This window comes from Seriola lalandi, unplaced genomic scaffold (genome assembly GCF_002814215.2).
Source record: "Seriola lalandi dorsalis isolate HSWRI2012SDOR001 ecotype SW California unplaced genomic scaffold, Sedor1 jcf7180002054438, whole genome shotgun sequence".
Classification (NCBI taxonomy): Eukaryota; Metazoa; Chordata; class Actinopteri; order Carangiformes; family Carangidae; genus Seriola; species Seriola lalandi.
The window spans coordinates 164646-179450 of NW_019524991.1; positions in this window are offsets into that span (position 1 = coordinate 164646).

The window sequence follows — 14805 nt, forward strand, 5'->3', positions numbered from 1 at the left end:
GGGGGCAGGGTTTTAGGCTCATTCCTCTAGAAGCCATTTGTTTCTTGAGTAAAACAATAAGCTATCTCTGTATATTGCCAAATTACTTGAAACAAACAGTAGGATATGCTGGCAGCCAAATCGCAGCACGCACACACACACATGCACACACAGACACACACACACACATATACACACACACACAGACATGTACATATATTACACACACATAGAAAAAATAATACCAGGGATCTGTGTTAAGCTCTGCTGTTTTCTTGTCATGAGCTTGTGGGGCTTGTTATGCATATATAGAACCACTCAGGGGGGAAAAGGGAGGCTTCCCATTTAAGTAACATCAAGTCACATTCTAATGGTATTTTAACATTTCTTGATAAAAACAGTAATGCTTTGTGTTTGTGAACTTGTAACCTGTGAACTTTTGGCCGCCATGATGAAGAGGAGGAAGCAAGATCAACGTCAGGTTTAAGACTTCTCGCGGTCTGTTATTTTTGGTTTTGCTGTCATAGGTTTTTGTTTGTTTTTTTTTCCCCTCTTGTCGGACTCGTGACACACATACACACATCCCCTCATGGACACGCCTGGTGCTCCTGCAGGTGACTTCCTGTATCTCCTGAGTACGTGTCTGTGTGTGTATGTGTGTGTATGTGTTCATCTGTGGCGTGTATTTCTGTTGAACTAATCTCACGACGATGTGTAATCCCTCACTATCCCTCATGGTGCATACAGCACGGCCGACTGTATGCATGTATGTATTTATGCATTATGAATTGTGTGAAATGCATATATACTCGCTGTATGTCTTTATATACTCATGTAGTACTTGACCCTTGGATTTTGTAATACCTCTGAAGGTAAAGTTGAAGGAATAATGAACAACGTTACACGCCAGGTAGGAGGGAACACTGTTACCAGCGATTTAATTCTTGAACCAGATTTTGTAAATGGTGGAAGAAGTACCATTGTTGTAGCATGTTGAGACCCTGGTACCCCTTCTCTGTCTGGGGTAGTGACATGAAGTGTATGCCCCGCTGTGTATAATAGTGTACAGATGTGTGTATATCACTTTGAGGCCAAGGGAGAGGAGTGTGTGTGCATGGTTGGCTAGAATGATCTACTGTGCTATCTGAGGTTTAGTGCATGACATAGCTGTACCCCCTTTGACCCTGCCAATGGTGCCGTCCCTCGACAGAAATTGTAATACAGAGAGGAACCCTGTGTCTTCAGCACGCAAACGCACACTCTGTTTCAATTTTTCAAATCAGGGCTTACAGAGCAGCACTTGAACCATCCTCCTGCATTGATGGGTTTACTATTACGAGTGTGTGCACTTCGTCGCAGACGCAGAGGAAGCCTCCTTAACGGACGTCCCTCAGCTTCACGCTCCTTTTATTCCCCGTGGAGTACAGCAGGCTCACGTCCCGGTGCTCTCATTTGAGCTGTTAGTTATGACCTTAACGTGGTTGAAGCATCATCTGACAATGAGCTGGAATTCCCTACATCTTGTCACATATAAAATTTCCAGAGCATTATCACCTTTACTTTTGGCAGGGAGAATCCTGAGCCATCACCTGAACTGCTAAGCATTTGAATTTATCTACACTGACTGTACTAAATATTACTTTAATCCTCCTGTGAAGGCGACGGACAAGGTGAATCCAGGGAACGCTGTAATCCTTTCTATTTAAAGAAGAGTTATTGATCCCTGATAAACTGCAAAGGGGATCTCAATCACAGGAAAGTGTTGCTAACATTTTGTACATTCAGTTTAAAATGTTTCGGCTCTTCGGGGAGATAGTTTACACTTAGTCATAGTGGAGCAGGCCCTCCACACAGTCACTCAGTGCTACTGCTTCATTCAGGCACAGATTATCTGTTCTTGTGCTGAACACACACACACACACACACACACACACCTGCAGCACAACGTGCAAATTTAATGCTAAGAAAAGCAAAAAAAATTTTAGAAGAGACATACCACTAGATACCTTAATCACCTCTTGGACGTTTCCTTTTCATTATCTTCTCTTGTACCTTTTCCATCCTTGCTAAGGGCCAGCTCCCATCCATACGCCCTCTGAACTTTGCCCTTTGAACTTTGCCCTTTATTAATCTTGCTTCTTCTCGACTTGATGTTAGTGGGTATTTTTCCTGTGTATTCCATTTTGAATTGTAATCTAGTTTGTATAAGAAATGGTGCGCATGTAAATAAAGCTTGGTGAGGCTCCACACCCCTTCTGTGTCCTTGTCTTAACTTATTTTATTGCTGTAAAAATATGAACATATTAGAAGTACATAAATTTCACGAGTGCTGTGGAAGCACAGGGCCGCTGTTAACAGTTCATATTGCCGAGAGAGGAATTTTTCAGCCCAGCAAGGAAAATGTTACAACTCCTGTCTGCCTTACATGTGCTGTTAATTCAAGTTAACTTGCCAACTGTTTTTCAAAACTGTGTGTGTGTGTATCAGAAAGCCTGTGCGTGAACAGATTTAACCTCACACCCCCTCCCGAACTCTTTTTCGTGTCAGAGTCTGGAGGGATCTAAACAGCAAAACAACTCCATGTTCTTCTCAAGTTCCTGGAAGTCCTCTTGCACAATGTTTGTTTTGTGGAAGGCAGCATTAAACGAGAGCAGACGTACTGCAACCCCCTGATACCTGACACTGGGCTGGGTACTTTTCCTCAGCTGTTGCGAAACATATGAAGGGAAAGGGAGAGGGGAGAACAGTCAGAAATGGGGTGTTGTCAAGTTACTCTGCAAAGTCTTTGCTTGCATGTCTGAAACCTCCCCCAGGCCTCCACGCCAAATATTAACACAGACCCTTGCCGGCCGATCTGCTGACAGTCTTGGCCTTACTACTCCTCTTGCCTTCCCCCCCTGTTCAGAACAACCAATAGACCCACTCCCCTACCAGAGGTCAAGCCTGCTATCATAAAAAGATTATTCAAGGTTAACCTGTAAGTTTATGTGTGTTTTGTATCTTAAGGGTTAGTTGGGATTGGAAAGGGTTGGAAACATTCTTGTGGAACCTTTAAAGAAATGTTCATACTGCAGAATTTATGGGAGCATTAGAATTAACAGAGCACAGCATCTGTTTTATCTTCTTAGGGAAACTATACGAATCAACAGTGTTAATGAAAGCTTGGCTTCTCAGTTAATTAATTCCAATCAGATTCTGAAGTCAGGACCACTTACGGGATTTAATGCCATTTCGTAAGACCCAATTATATTAATGGCATTTTGTAGGTAGGACATCTACCAAATGTTTCAGCTCTTTTGTCCTTTACACTAGCTGCAGGTGCACCCCACGTCTATCACTGGAGCACCAACAATACACAATATATACAAATAGAAAACTGAAAAGAACTAAATTGCTTAAAAGTACATATTTTTCCCTTATGACCCCAAGAATATCACACCATCTTATTGTCTTGATGATGAGCACACCAATGGAAAGCTGAACAAGAAAACAAAAAGTTAAACTAAAACCAAGGGGCTTCGTTTTTTAGTTAAATGCACAAATACAACATGAAAAAGGTTAAAAGTTTGATGTCTAGTCAGAGTCTAGCCATTTCTGTGGTTGTACTGAGGCAATTCAAAGTTATGACCCTGCTATTCCTTTTTTTTTTTAAACATATTTTTGGGCATTTTAAGCCTTTATTACAGAGTGGTGAGGTGACAGTAAATGTGATGAGAGAGAGACGCAACAAAGGTTCTTGGCTGGACTCAAACCAGGGACATTGCCTTTCATCGTCTTAACCCATAAGCCACAGGGGCACCACATGATCTCAATGTTTTTAAACTCCTGGCTACGGACCTGCTAATCAAGACTTGCTGTCTAATCATCGTTGCTAGCTTCTCTATGTGAAGCAATGATATGTTACCAGATTTTACATTGTGAAAGTTACAAAGAATACATTTGCCTATATATGCCTAGATATTAAAAGTATATTCACAGCGCTCCAGAGATGCCTCAGTCTCTTGGTCTTTTCTGTCTGTCAAAGTAAAAACCTGTCTGAATGATTTGTGAAACCCAAGCTTTGTTGTCATATACAGTATAGTACATTCATAACCACACTGTTTGTCATTTTTACCAAACCCAGTACATGCATCAGGTACTTTCGGTCTACCAATGTGGCCTTTTCATTTTCACTCAAATATACAAAAGAACCTCAAATAAAGAGAGTCATTTCTGTTTGCTTGATATTTTCACGCATTCTTTCATGAAGAGAAGACATTTTAGAAAGGATGAAAAGAAATGGAGGGAGAAAAAAAAAAAAGTCCACTGTGCTTCTCTGAAATAGCCGATGCCAAGCCAAGGGTTGACTGCAAACTCAAAATATTCAAACATGCTTTATGGCTGAAAGAGCAGGCTCACCAAAACCACAAATACCAAACCCACATTTCAATAGCAGTTCCCAGTCAGCTGGTCACCTGACTGACTAAATGTCTGGCCTGGCTGCAGTCACACCAGTCTGCGCGAGGTCAGTGAGGTTACTGAGCAGCTGGAAATTTTTTTTTCCATTTTTTCCTTCTCTTATTTTTTTCTTTTCTTATTTAAGGGCAGCGACGTCCAGATTCAAGAATATTCATTTTGAGCCAAGTTATGTTCATCATTCTTACCCCAGCCTGATGATGGGCATTATTTATATTTGAGAGAAAATTGAATGTGTAAAAATTAGAGCCTACCAAAGCTATGTACTAATGTCTTTTAATATGCAGCAAAATAAGTACCAGTTTAATGTTTCTTGTCTCTGCTGGTTGTCTCATTGGCTGGTTCCATGTCACATCATAAGTAACTGACTGTGTATGTTTGTTTCCCACCGTCTTCATTTCCACCCACAGTTTCGGGGTTTTGTTATTCGCCTCTGCCTTGTTCCATGTAAGTGGGCTCCTATTTGTAAATGTCATCTTTGTTTTAATATAGAAAGTAATTAACCTGTGTACTCAGAGAGCACTGCAGGCCACCCCCAGATATCAGCACGAGTGAGATAACCCAGCAATGCTCATGTGAACAAATGACTGCGTGTAGATACTGTTTCCATGATAGATCATCAGTGTCCACCACATCTCCAAACTGTTAACCTATTAGCTAACACCAGTTTTCACCATACAGCAATATGTTGGTGTATGCACGCATTAGGTTACATGTGTTTCCATGTGGGCTTGCTTTTACCTGTGAGTATGCAGATCGGGATGATAGCCACTGAGACACAGGTGGTACAGGTGGTTAAATTACTCTCAGAGTCAGATAAGGATGTAATTCTACCTGAGAGGGAGCGGTGTGTGTACAGTGCCACATGAGTCCTTCCATACATGTGTGTCTTTGTGTATATTTTTGTTCGTACAGCGTGTAATATTGTGAGTCAGCACTCCTTGTGCAAAACAAGCTCTAAAAGCTGAAATACATAAGGCAAGAAGACTAAAAGCTTCTGCAAGTGGTCATTGTGCACTGAAATGTAGGAGGTTGTGTTTTTTTTGGTTTGGCTTTAACCATCATCATCAGTAGCAAGTGATATGTCCGTCCAGCTAACGTCATTTTCAGTTGACAGGGAAACTGCAGTTGAGGTCGCCAGGAGCAGTTAACAGAACATCTGCTGATTTTTGCTGTGTCGATATCAAACTTGTTGCCATTTTTCTGTCACTATTTTTTATGATTGTAGCTGAGTATCTAGCTAGCAATGTAGGTGACTCCCCATTTGTAATCCTGCCACTAAGCTTTGACTGGTCCATTGTTTCTCTGACCTGTGGAAACATTGTCACAGACTCACCGCCCGGCCTATTTGAATCACTATAAAAAAAAAAGTACAAGTCTAGAATCGGGCTAATAATGCTCCTGAGCTATGGCTCGCCAGGTAATGTGTTATACAATGTTGTCTTTATAAAGCTATGACATGCGAGTTATAGTTTCATCCATTATGACAGCTACAAAACAACAGAAGAACAAGTGCTATCACCTGACAAGAGAAGAACTCAATACACAGCAGCTTTATTTTAAAAAGAAAATACTGCTTTTCTGAAACACAGTTGACTCCTCGCCACCACTGGGGTGTGGATTTACAGTATGTACTTGCTAATATTTGTTTAATAATAATAACCAAATTGAATTGATCCAAAGGGGTTTGTTAGGAGTATGTGTAAAAACAAAAGAATATCAGTTCACATATTGTTATTGGGCTTTATAAACTCTCAAATAGTGACATTGGCATCATCCTTCACTAAATCCAGTTGTTGATCAGTCTCTAGTCATTATATGGCATTGGCTTGTTTGAACTTGTCTATTGGTTCGATAAATTCCAATTACTCTGCGTTCAGATGTGTGCACCTTTCTGCAAATTTTTGTCAACAGATCAAAACTCACTAAATGCTTATTCACAATGGCAAAAACATTTTTTTCAAGAAACTAAGCAAGTTTGCAGCTTCATCACAGAATACATAGAATACAACTTTATTGTCCACAGCGGTGGTCTTTTGGCCATCTGACAGTTCATTAAAACAAGCAAACACAACACTGACAATATATATACTCTAAACGATCAAATATAATACATAAGATTTAAGAACATTTAATAAAAACCTTAAGAAAATAGAAAAAAAAACATAAAAGTTGAATCCCTACACTAGTATACTACCATATTAATCACTATAATACCTTGTCATATGTCCAACTCTAATCCTCTCTCATACCTCATGACCGATGACTAAATTCTGTCTTCTAATCCGAGTCCACACGCTGATGGACAGTTTCTTGCCCCACCTCTGGGTTTGGCCATTTGAAATCGGGATGACCAACCTGTGGTCAGACAGCACATCCAACAGACTCTGCTTGAACAATAACAAAAGGCTTAAGCATTAATAACTTTGCCAGTTGAACAAGCAAAGAGAGAGACTGCTGCCTGGCCAGACTGGATGGTGAGGAGTCACTGTGGCTTCTGGCTGCTAGTGCTATTAGTCATAAAGACAGGTTGGGCGACAAGTTGGTCGTGACATGAAGATAAAACAAGTTAAATACAGAGTAATAGGTCACATACAGGGTGTATGTGTGCACTCTTCACCCTTCACACCATTCAGTGCTGTTCTACCTATCTATCTATCTATCTATCTATCTATCTATCTATCTATGATTGTTAATATCCCTATCTTTTCTCGCCATATACACACACAAATGGAGACACTTGATGCCATGCACACACACGTAGCAGTGAGCTGGCTAATGAGGAGTGAGTCATCAATATGTGATGTGGGGTTCAAAGTGTAAACAAGATGGAGATGTGATGGATCTGTCTAGATATGGCCATTAGTGGGGCTTCTCATCCTCCAGCCAGCATTGACACTGCCCCGTTGATGGATCTTAATCTCCATGGCTCGCCTCTCGTCTGATCTCTATACCTTATCCGAACTCCTGCTCTGCACAAACATGAACGAACACACATGCTAATTGCTGCTGGCCGCACGAGGACGGATCCATGACAAGTGGAAAGACCTGAGAACTGAGCATGATACTTCTGTGTGTGCGTGTGTGTGTGCGTGTGTGTGTGTGTGTGTGTGTGTGTGTGCGTGTGTGTGTGTGCAATGCGCGCGCTAAGTGCTGCAGTGGAATGATGTCATCTCTGTAATGGCACACTGGCACAGAGCGGTTGAGCACTGTCCCGCAGCACCTCCATTCACAGGCTGTGATCAGCGTCATCAAGGCAGATTATAGCTCAGACTCACAGCCTGTGGTGGGATGACAGATTGCTTCACACTGCACAGTCCTTTTGTAATTACAGATTCACACACACACACACACACACACACACACACAAAATCGGCATGTACCAACTGATAATAAAAAAAAAAACAGTCATCAATACCATGCATTTACACATATTTCCTTGCTGTAATGTAGATAAAATCTACAAAGAATGTATACCTACATATTCACAGGCCTTTCCATTCCTTTTCTTCCATTTCCTTTGAGATTTAAAGGTATGTGCATCCATATGGGCACATCACAAGTTCAAGCGTGTGAGGATGCAATCCACAGTGTTGGTGTGAAAAGTGATAGGCAGAGGTGGGGTGCAATGACAGAAATAGAGATAGCTGAGGAAGTGAGAAGAAGAGGTTGGGTTAATAAACAGAGAGAGAGAGAGAGAGAGTCAGAGGTGGCAGGGTGTTGAAATAGGCATATTTTAAAAATGATAATATCGAGAGCAGTAGCAGTGCTGTAGTCAAATATGTACTGTAGTATGAAGGAACACTGAGCCTTGTCTCCTGTGTTTGCGCTACAATTTCAGGGCTCTTTGATTACACCACAGAACAAATACTAGAATCGCACCAACACAACATCAGAGAGAGACTAGTAGCTCTTACAAGGACAGCAGCATCACCTTGATCTGTGGCGTCATCCCCCTCCTTTTCTTTCATCTTCACTGACTACTTCTATTCTCCTAGTCTGCATTGGTCTCTGATGATCTGAGGAAAAATTGATCCTCCATTGTTTTTCCAGAGACTTTTTTCTTTTGATTGTTTGTCAGGTTGTTTGTTGGTTTCCATATGTTAATTACGTGTTTTTATGTGTTTTGTGTTTTGGTTTTACATTGAATACAAAAGTGACTTTCTGAACGGTGCATATCAGTGTTTCAGTAAAAATATATTAAACGTATCTGACTCGAACAGACACGTATTGACGCATATTGACAACTGAACAAATATCATGCTTCAAACTTCACTGATGAAGACTGAGACACAGTTGAAAGTCCCAGAAAAACCTAGTAAGTGGACGTTCAGTTACAGTAAGATTTATTTAACTGGCTTTGTTTGTGGCATAGAGGATTATGGCGATGACCATAAACGGAGACACAGCCGGAGACTTTTGTTCCACATTTCTCACCCCTCATTTCACGTCATCTCTCTACTATTAACTTTCAAATAGAGGCATGATTTTTTTTTGAACTACCTTTTTCAAAGAGAGAACATTCATGTACATTATATTGTTTATCTTTCAAAAAAGTATTATTTTTCAGACAATAAAAACTGAACCCCTGTAGGAAACAAGGATTAATGCTTGACACTGATGTAGCATTACTGCCAGATACCAAACGGTGTTATGTCTTTGTTAACACCCTCAAAACAGAACTTTAAATTTTCAAGATTTTGACATTTTTTTCATGTGTGATTCCTTGGATAGTTGAGTGCTTAGAGAATATCAGTCTAACTGTGTATTCCTTTGGCAGGTGGAAGTCTTCAACTGACTCAAATGTCTTTCCAAATTGAGTTTCACTTTCATAGATCAGTTTGATACAGGAAGCAATATTTGTGTTTCCATCTGTCTCATGGTGGTGATGCGTCAAATATCAGAAAGATTCCTCAGCGCTGTGTAAGTGGATGATGCCTCTATTGCAATACAATGCACTACTCTCCTCATACTTCATATTTCCTTTATCTTTTTTTGTTGAATCCCTGCCTGATCTTTCTGCGGTCTTCCTCTCACACTCTTTCACTCCACAGACACGTTTTGAGGAAAAACATGAAAAGAACGAGAAGAGTGAATGAAATCATGGTCTGAAACTTGGAGGATGAGGATGAAGCCAAGAGGTCTAGAAAATAAAACAGCACTAGAGACTGATGGATATTCCCTCTGTTTCTGGTTATCACCCTTGGTGAAGCATCGGCATGGATTTGAAATGATTTTGGTCTTTCTATCTAAATCGATGGGGGTTTGAGCATTGATGGGATTGAACTTGATAACCTCACGCACCAGGAGTGCAGGAGTGGACCGTTAGAAGAGGAGAAATCATTGTGTTGATTGATGCTTTTCATTTGTCACATTGATTTGTTTTGGACTTGTGAGAGGTCTGAGCGAGTGATGTAATCTTAGATATATCTGAAAAACCTACATTTTATTTGATAGTATATGTTGATTACAGTGAAAACATCCAAAATGAAATTATGCATATTACACAATAAAATTTTGTTAAAATCCCTTTTCCGTATCAGTCATTTACAGCTTCTGCTCCCCCCTCCTGCTCTCTTTTTCTCACCTTCCATTCATTCATTGTCACGTCTCCTCCCTATATAATTTTCTGTATATTTTCTCTCCTATTTCTCCACTGTCAACCCCACTTTTCCTCAATAACAGCCCCACACAGAGAAAGGAAGAGGATGATGCTGGGTTGGATGTGGAGAGGGAGATGAGGTGGAATAATCATGCAGGAAACAGAAAAGCTGCCTGTCTAACCCTCATCTCCTCCTTTATATCCAGCTAGTAGATACAGAGTTCATCTCTCCCCCACGCTCTCACACACACATACCTAGGCTGTGTTATTTCCCCATGTGAGGGGGGCAACATGCTCAGCTTGCTCTCAATCCATTTGCTGTATAAGCCCACTAACCCCCACCGTGTTCCCATCCCCCTACCAACCTCCAGGGGTTGACAGCATTACCTCCCACTGTAGCATGTGGCTGCATGTGACTGCATTACATTTTTTGTGTGTGTGTGTGTGTGTGTGTGTGTGTGTGTGTGTGTGTGTGTGTGTGTGCGTGTGTGTGTGTGTATGTACACTGGGTCACAGGGTGCAATATACCATACTGTACTCTACCATGCTGTCTTCTTCATGGTGAACGGTTTTTCATGAAAAGTCACGTCAGGGAAAGACTGGATTTAAATGTGTGGAGAGGAAGACACAGTGAGCAGTGTCTGTGTGTTATACTGTGTCTTGCATCATCCACCACTGACCTACATGGAGATGTGTTATCTTGCAGAGTGTGCGTTCATTACTTTAGATTAATGACTAACCCATGTTGCTCCAGCGAGTATGTGTTTGTGTGTGTGTGTGTGTGTGTGTGTGTGTGTGTGTGGGATGGCAATATAACACATTACTTGGTTTGCCTCCATTGACTATTTATGTCCCCCTTTATGAACCTTCTCCCAAGCGTCATTTCTCTGTAGACAGAGAAAAGAAAATGTCCTATATTCACATCAGACAGAGGCAGCATGATGTCAGTAAAACTTAATTAGTTGTTGGACACAGATTCATTTAGTAAACACATGACATAAGGAGAGGTTATAATATTACATTCCCTATATGTAGAATTTTATGAGATTGTAGAATCTTTTTAATTATTCTATTTTTCTTATTTAGAGAAAAATGAAATTATCCTAGAGAACACTAGCACACTGCTTTCAAATACAGTGTCTTCAGATTCAACCACTAGGGGTCACTAAAATTGGACATTTTTAAAACATACACACAAGGCACGAGGAAAGTGGGCGACTGCCCTGGGGTCCGCAGACTTCCAGGTTTACTGTGTGTCATTTGATTACTTCCAAATTTGTTAGTGAATTTTCCATTGCTAATATTTCAACAGGAATTTGCATTACCCCTGTGTTGAATTCTTGTATTGAAATGTTAATTATTTTCAAATTACAACAAAATAATTGACACAGAAAACCTAGGACCAGGTATTTAAGGGCACTGTTTAGTCTCTGGGTTGAATGTGTTTTGTAGAGTCTGCAACTGGTCTGCAACAGCAGGGGCCCAAAAACAAATCACATAATGGCTTTTTTTTTTTTTTTTCTAAAAGCATGTTTAACTGAACTGAAAGTATCGTTTCATAAGATATGTATAGTATCTGTTCATAATATATATATATATATATATATATATATATATATGTTAACAGTAATATTCTAAATATGGGTAATATATTATAATATTCTAAATATGGGTAATATATTATAATATTCTAAATATGGGTTCATGATGACTAGCAATTTTGAATTGCTGTTGAAGACATGTCAGTGTATTCTTTTAATGTTTTGTTGATTTATTTTTTTAAATTGATGTACTGGTGTTCTATTATAATGATTTATAGATGGGTGTATTTGGTGCACAGTCAGTATAGACCCTCACCCACCCCCATCTCACACACACACACACAAACACGTATACACACCCAGAATGTCAAGGTCACTCTGTTCCACACATCCATATATCTTCTTTGCACTGGCCTAAATGGAAGGTTGGACACACACAAAGACTCGAAGAGAGAGTCAAAAGTATTGCTTTGGGCGTCCCAGCGTGTATGTGTGTGTGTGTGTGTGTGTGTGTGCATGCATGCACATGTATGAGTGTGCGTTCATTTGTGCTTGCGCGCGTGTGCGTTGGAGTGAATTATGGCCTGCACTCACCATTAAAACCACCAGGGAAAGCGCATACATAGCTTCATTACTCCCTGTCTCCATTTTCCCTCCTTCCATCCCTCCCTCCGTCCTTCCCCTGTTTTCTCCACGCGTTAAGTAATGGTGGTGATGGTGTGTTGGCTGTCGAGACAAAGAGGAACTAATTTACCATAAGGAATGAGCCGACAGGGCAGTGAAGTCAGCGTCCAATGTGACATAAATCTGATATAGAGGATTCTTGTTTAACATTATTAGGTGTTTGAAAAGTTTCCAAAAATGTCTACATGGTCCAAGAAGCAATCGCCTGCATGGATCTGACATTAATGTAAATCTACACCAACAAGCCACTTTACAGACCAGACACCACTTGGCTCTTTTCAGTCTGGTCAAATGTGGAAATTGCGGACAAAATGCTTTGAAAAATTATTCCTAATGACCTAAATTTGCATTATGTGTCCCGTCCATCTTGTGTCCCTATGCTTTTTTTGTCCTCTGTGTATGTGTGACAGCATGCTCAAGTCTCTGTGTGCACATTTGTGTGTTAATGCTTGTGTGACAGCGAATAATTTCCTCACCCCTCTCTCAAAGGCCTCCTACCCATCTGTGTTACATATGTGTTTATGAGTGTGTGTGTGTTCTGTCTTTGACTTGTTCAGCTGTGTGTCTATATGTTTGTGTGTGTGTGTGTGTGTGTGTGTGTGTGTGTGTGTGTGTGAGCGCATGTACAGTAAAACTTGTGGCTTCAGTCTCTGACTTTGTTTATTAAGACTGCAGAGCCCCTTGCATGAGAGCGAAATATGCAAACTCATACATGCACACAATTCAACCAGAAACACCTGCAGTACTTTGTTGTTTATGTTTGTGAATATTTTTACTTGTGAACGAATGCTGCTGAAAATGTCTCATTCAGAGATCTTACCAGATTTTTAACTGATTAAATGTCTGATCTGGAGAGTGTGTTTTTGTTTTTTCGTGTGTTGGGTTGCGTGCGAGATCCAAGTGAGTGCAGACACAGAGAAATCCATCGCCATTAATCACTGGGAGATCATGACAAGATTTAAGAAAGAGAGAAATACAGCAGGAGAAGGCAGAGAGAACAAAAGACAGGAGGTGTTATTGTAATTCTGGTAGAAGGACAGTTATGATGGTGTGCTCCTTCACTGGCAGATATCAACCCAAGAGCGATGGATGATCCTCAAAGAGGAACAAAGGATATGAGGTCTGGGGGAGGGGTGACGGCAGGACAAGAAGACCTGACCGATGATGGTGATTTAGCGCAGGTTACTATAGAGCTCCACAGAATGCCCAACAGAACGACATGCAATAGCAAGAGCAGGTCATCAATGTGGGTTCAGTCTCTTTTTCATACAATTGTTTTTAATTTCTTGACAGTGCTTACTTGATGTTTATTGTTGGTATAAAAAAAAAAAAGTGGTTTGTCTGGGAATGCTCAGTGTGAGCCAGGGACAACTGTGTCCTGTATTTTTTCCTGTTTTCTGTTCCACTTGGCTCGGCCTTTCTGTGTGTGTGTGTGTGTGTGTGTGTGTGTCTGTGTGTGAGTGGAGCAGAGGTCAAGGGGGATGTTTTCCCATGTGATAAGCAGAGCTGCACACCCCTGTCAGCATGCACCAGTACGTTCTGAAAGACAACTTTATACTGGCATTTGTCTCAGTTGTTGCCCTAAGGCACTGATGTACCTATGTGTCTCTTATTTTTCCATAACACTCCACAACTGCAGCTGTAACAACCTAGCATTTCCAGAACATTATGTAACCATGACAGTTCAACCCAAGTGTGTGCTACTTAAAAGGACATGCTGCATCTCTGAATTACAATACTTTGTTTTTTTCTTTTTTTAGACGCAAAAGAGTTTTGGAGAGATGTCTGAAGGTGGAAATAAATTGTAAATGTTTATGAAGATTTAGCCAGGTGAATCAATGGCAACTGGACAGCAAATTCAGTTTTTGTTTGAGTCCTTCATGACAAAACAGCTTCTTCAAACAAAAACAGCAAACTCACTTGCCTTTGACGTATAATGCATGTAGAAAAATGAATTGCTGTGCTGAAACAATTAGTTACTTATTCAAATTAGCTGATCAACAAAAAAATTGTATCTTCTTTCTAGGCAAAAAACTTTGTGAGAATTTGTTGCTTTTATGTATCATATAAGATAATAAATTGGATATCTTCAGGTTTGGGAGTGAAATGTTGAGCAGTTTAAGGTAAAAATGTAGCTCATCTTCATCTTACATCATCAAAGCAACTCATGAGCGACAAAAGACCAGCGTTTCAACAGCATATCAGAAACATTTTTCCTGTAACATGATGAATGGCCATGAGATTACGAAAGCGAAAACTAACTAACTATTCTTTTGTTCCGAATAAAAAAGCGTGATTGCACCATTGGTTGTGCAACAGAAATGAGCAAAAGAAATTCAAGTAAAAGGAGAAGGTTGGTTATTGTTGAACATACGCAAAAAGACACAGGCGCAGACGCAGGCACTTACAAAAGTATGACCCTGATAAACACACCAAAGCCTGAAAAAGAGCGAGGCAGGCACTGATGGCCTTCACTAACCCCCACATGTACTTGTGAGAAAAGCCTATTGTGAGAGCACTGAACACAGACGGTGAAGTTCACTA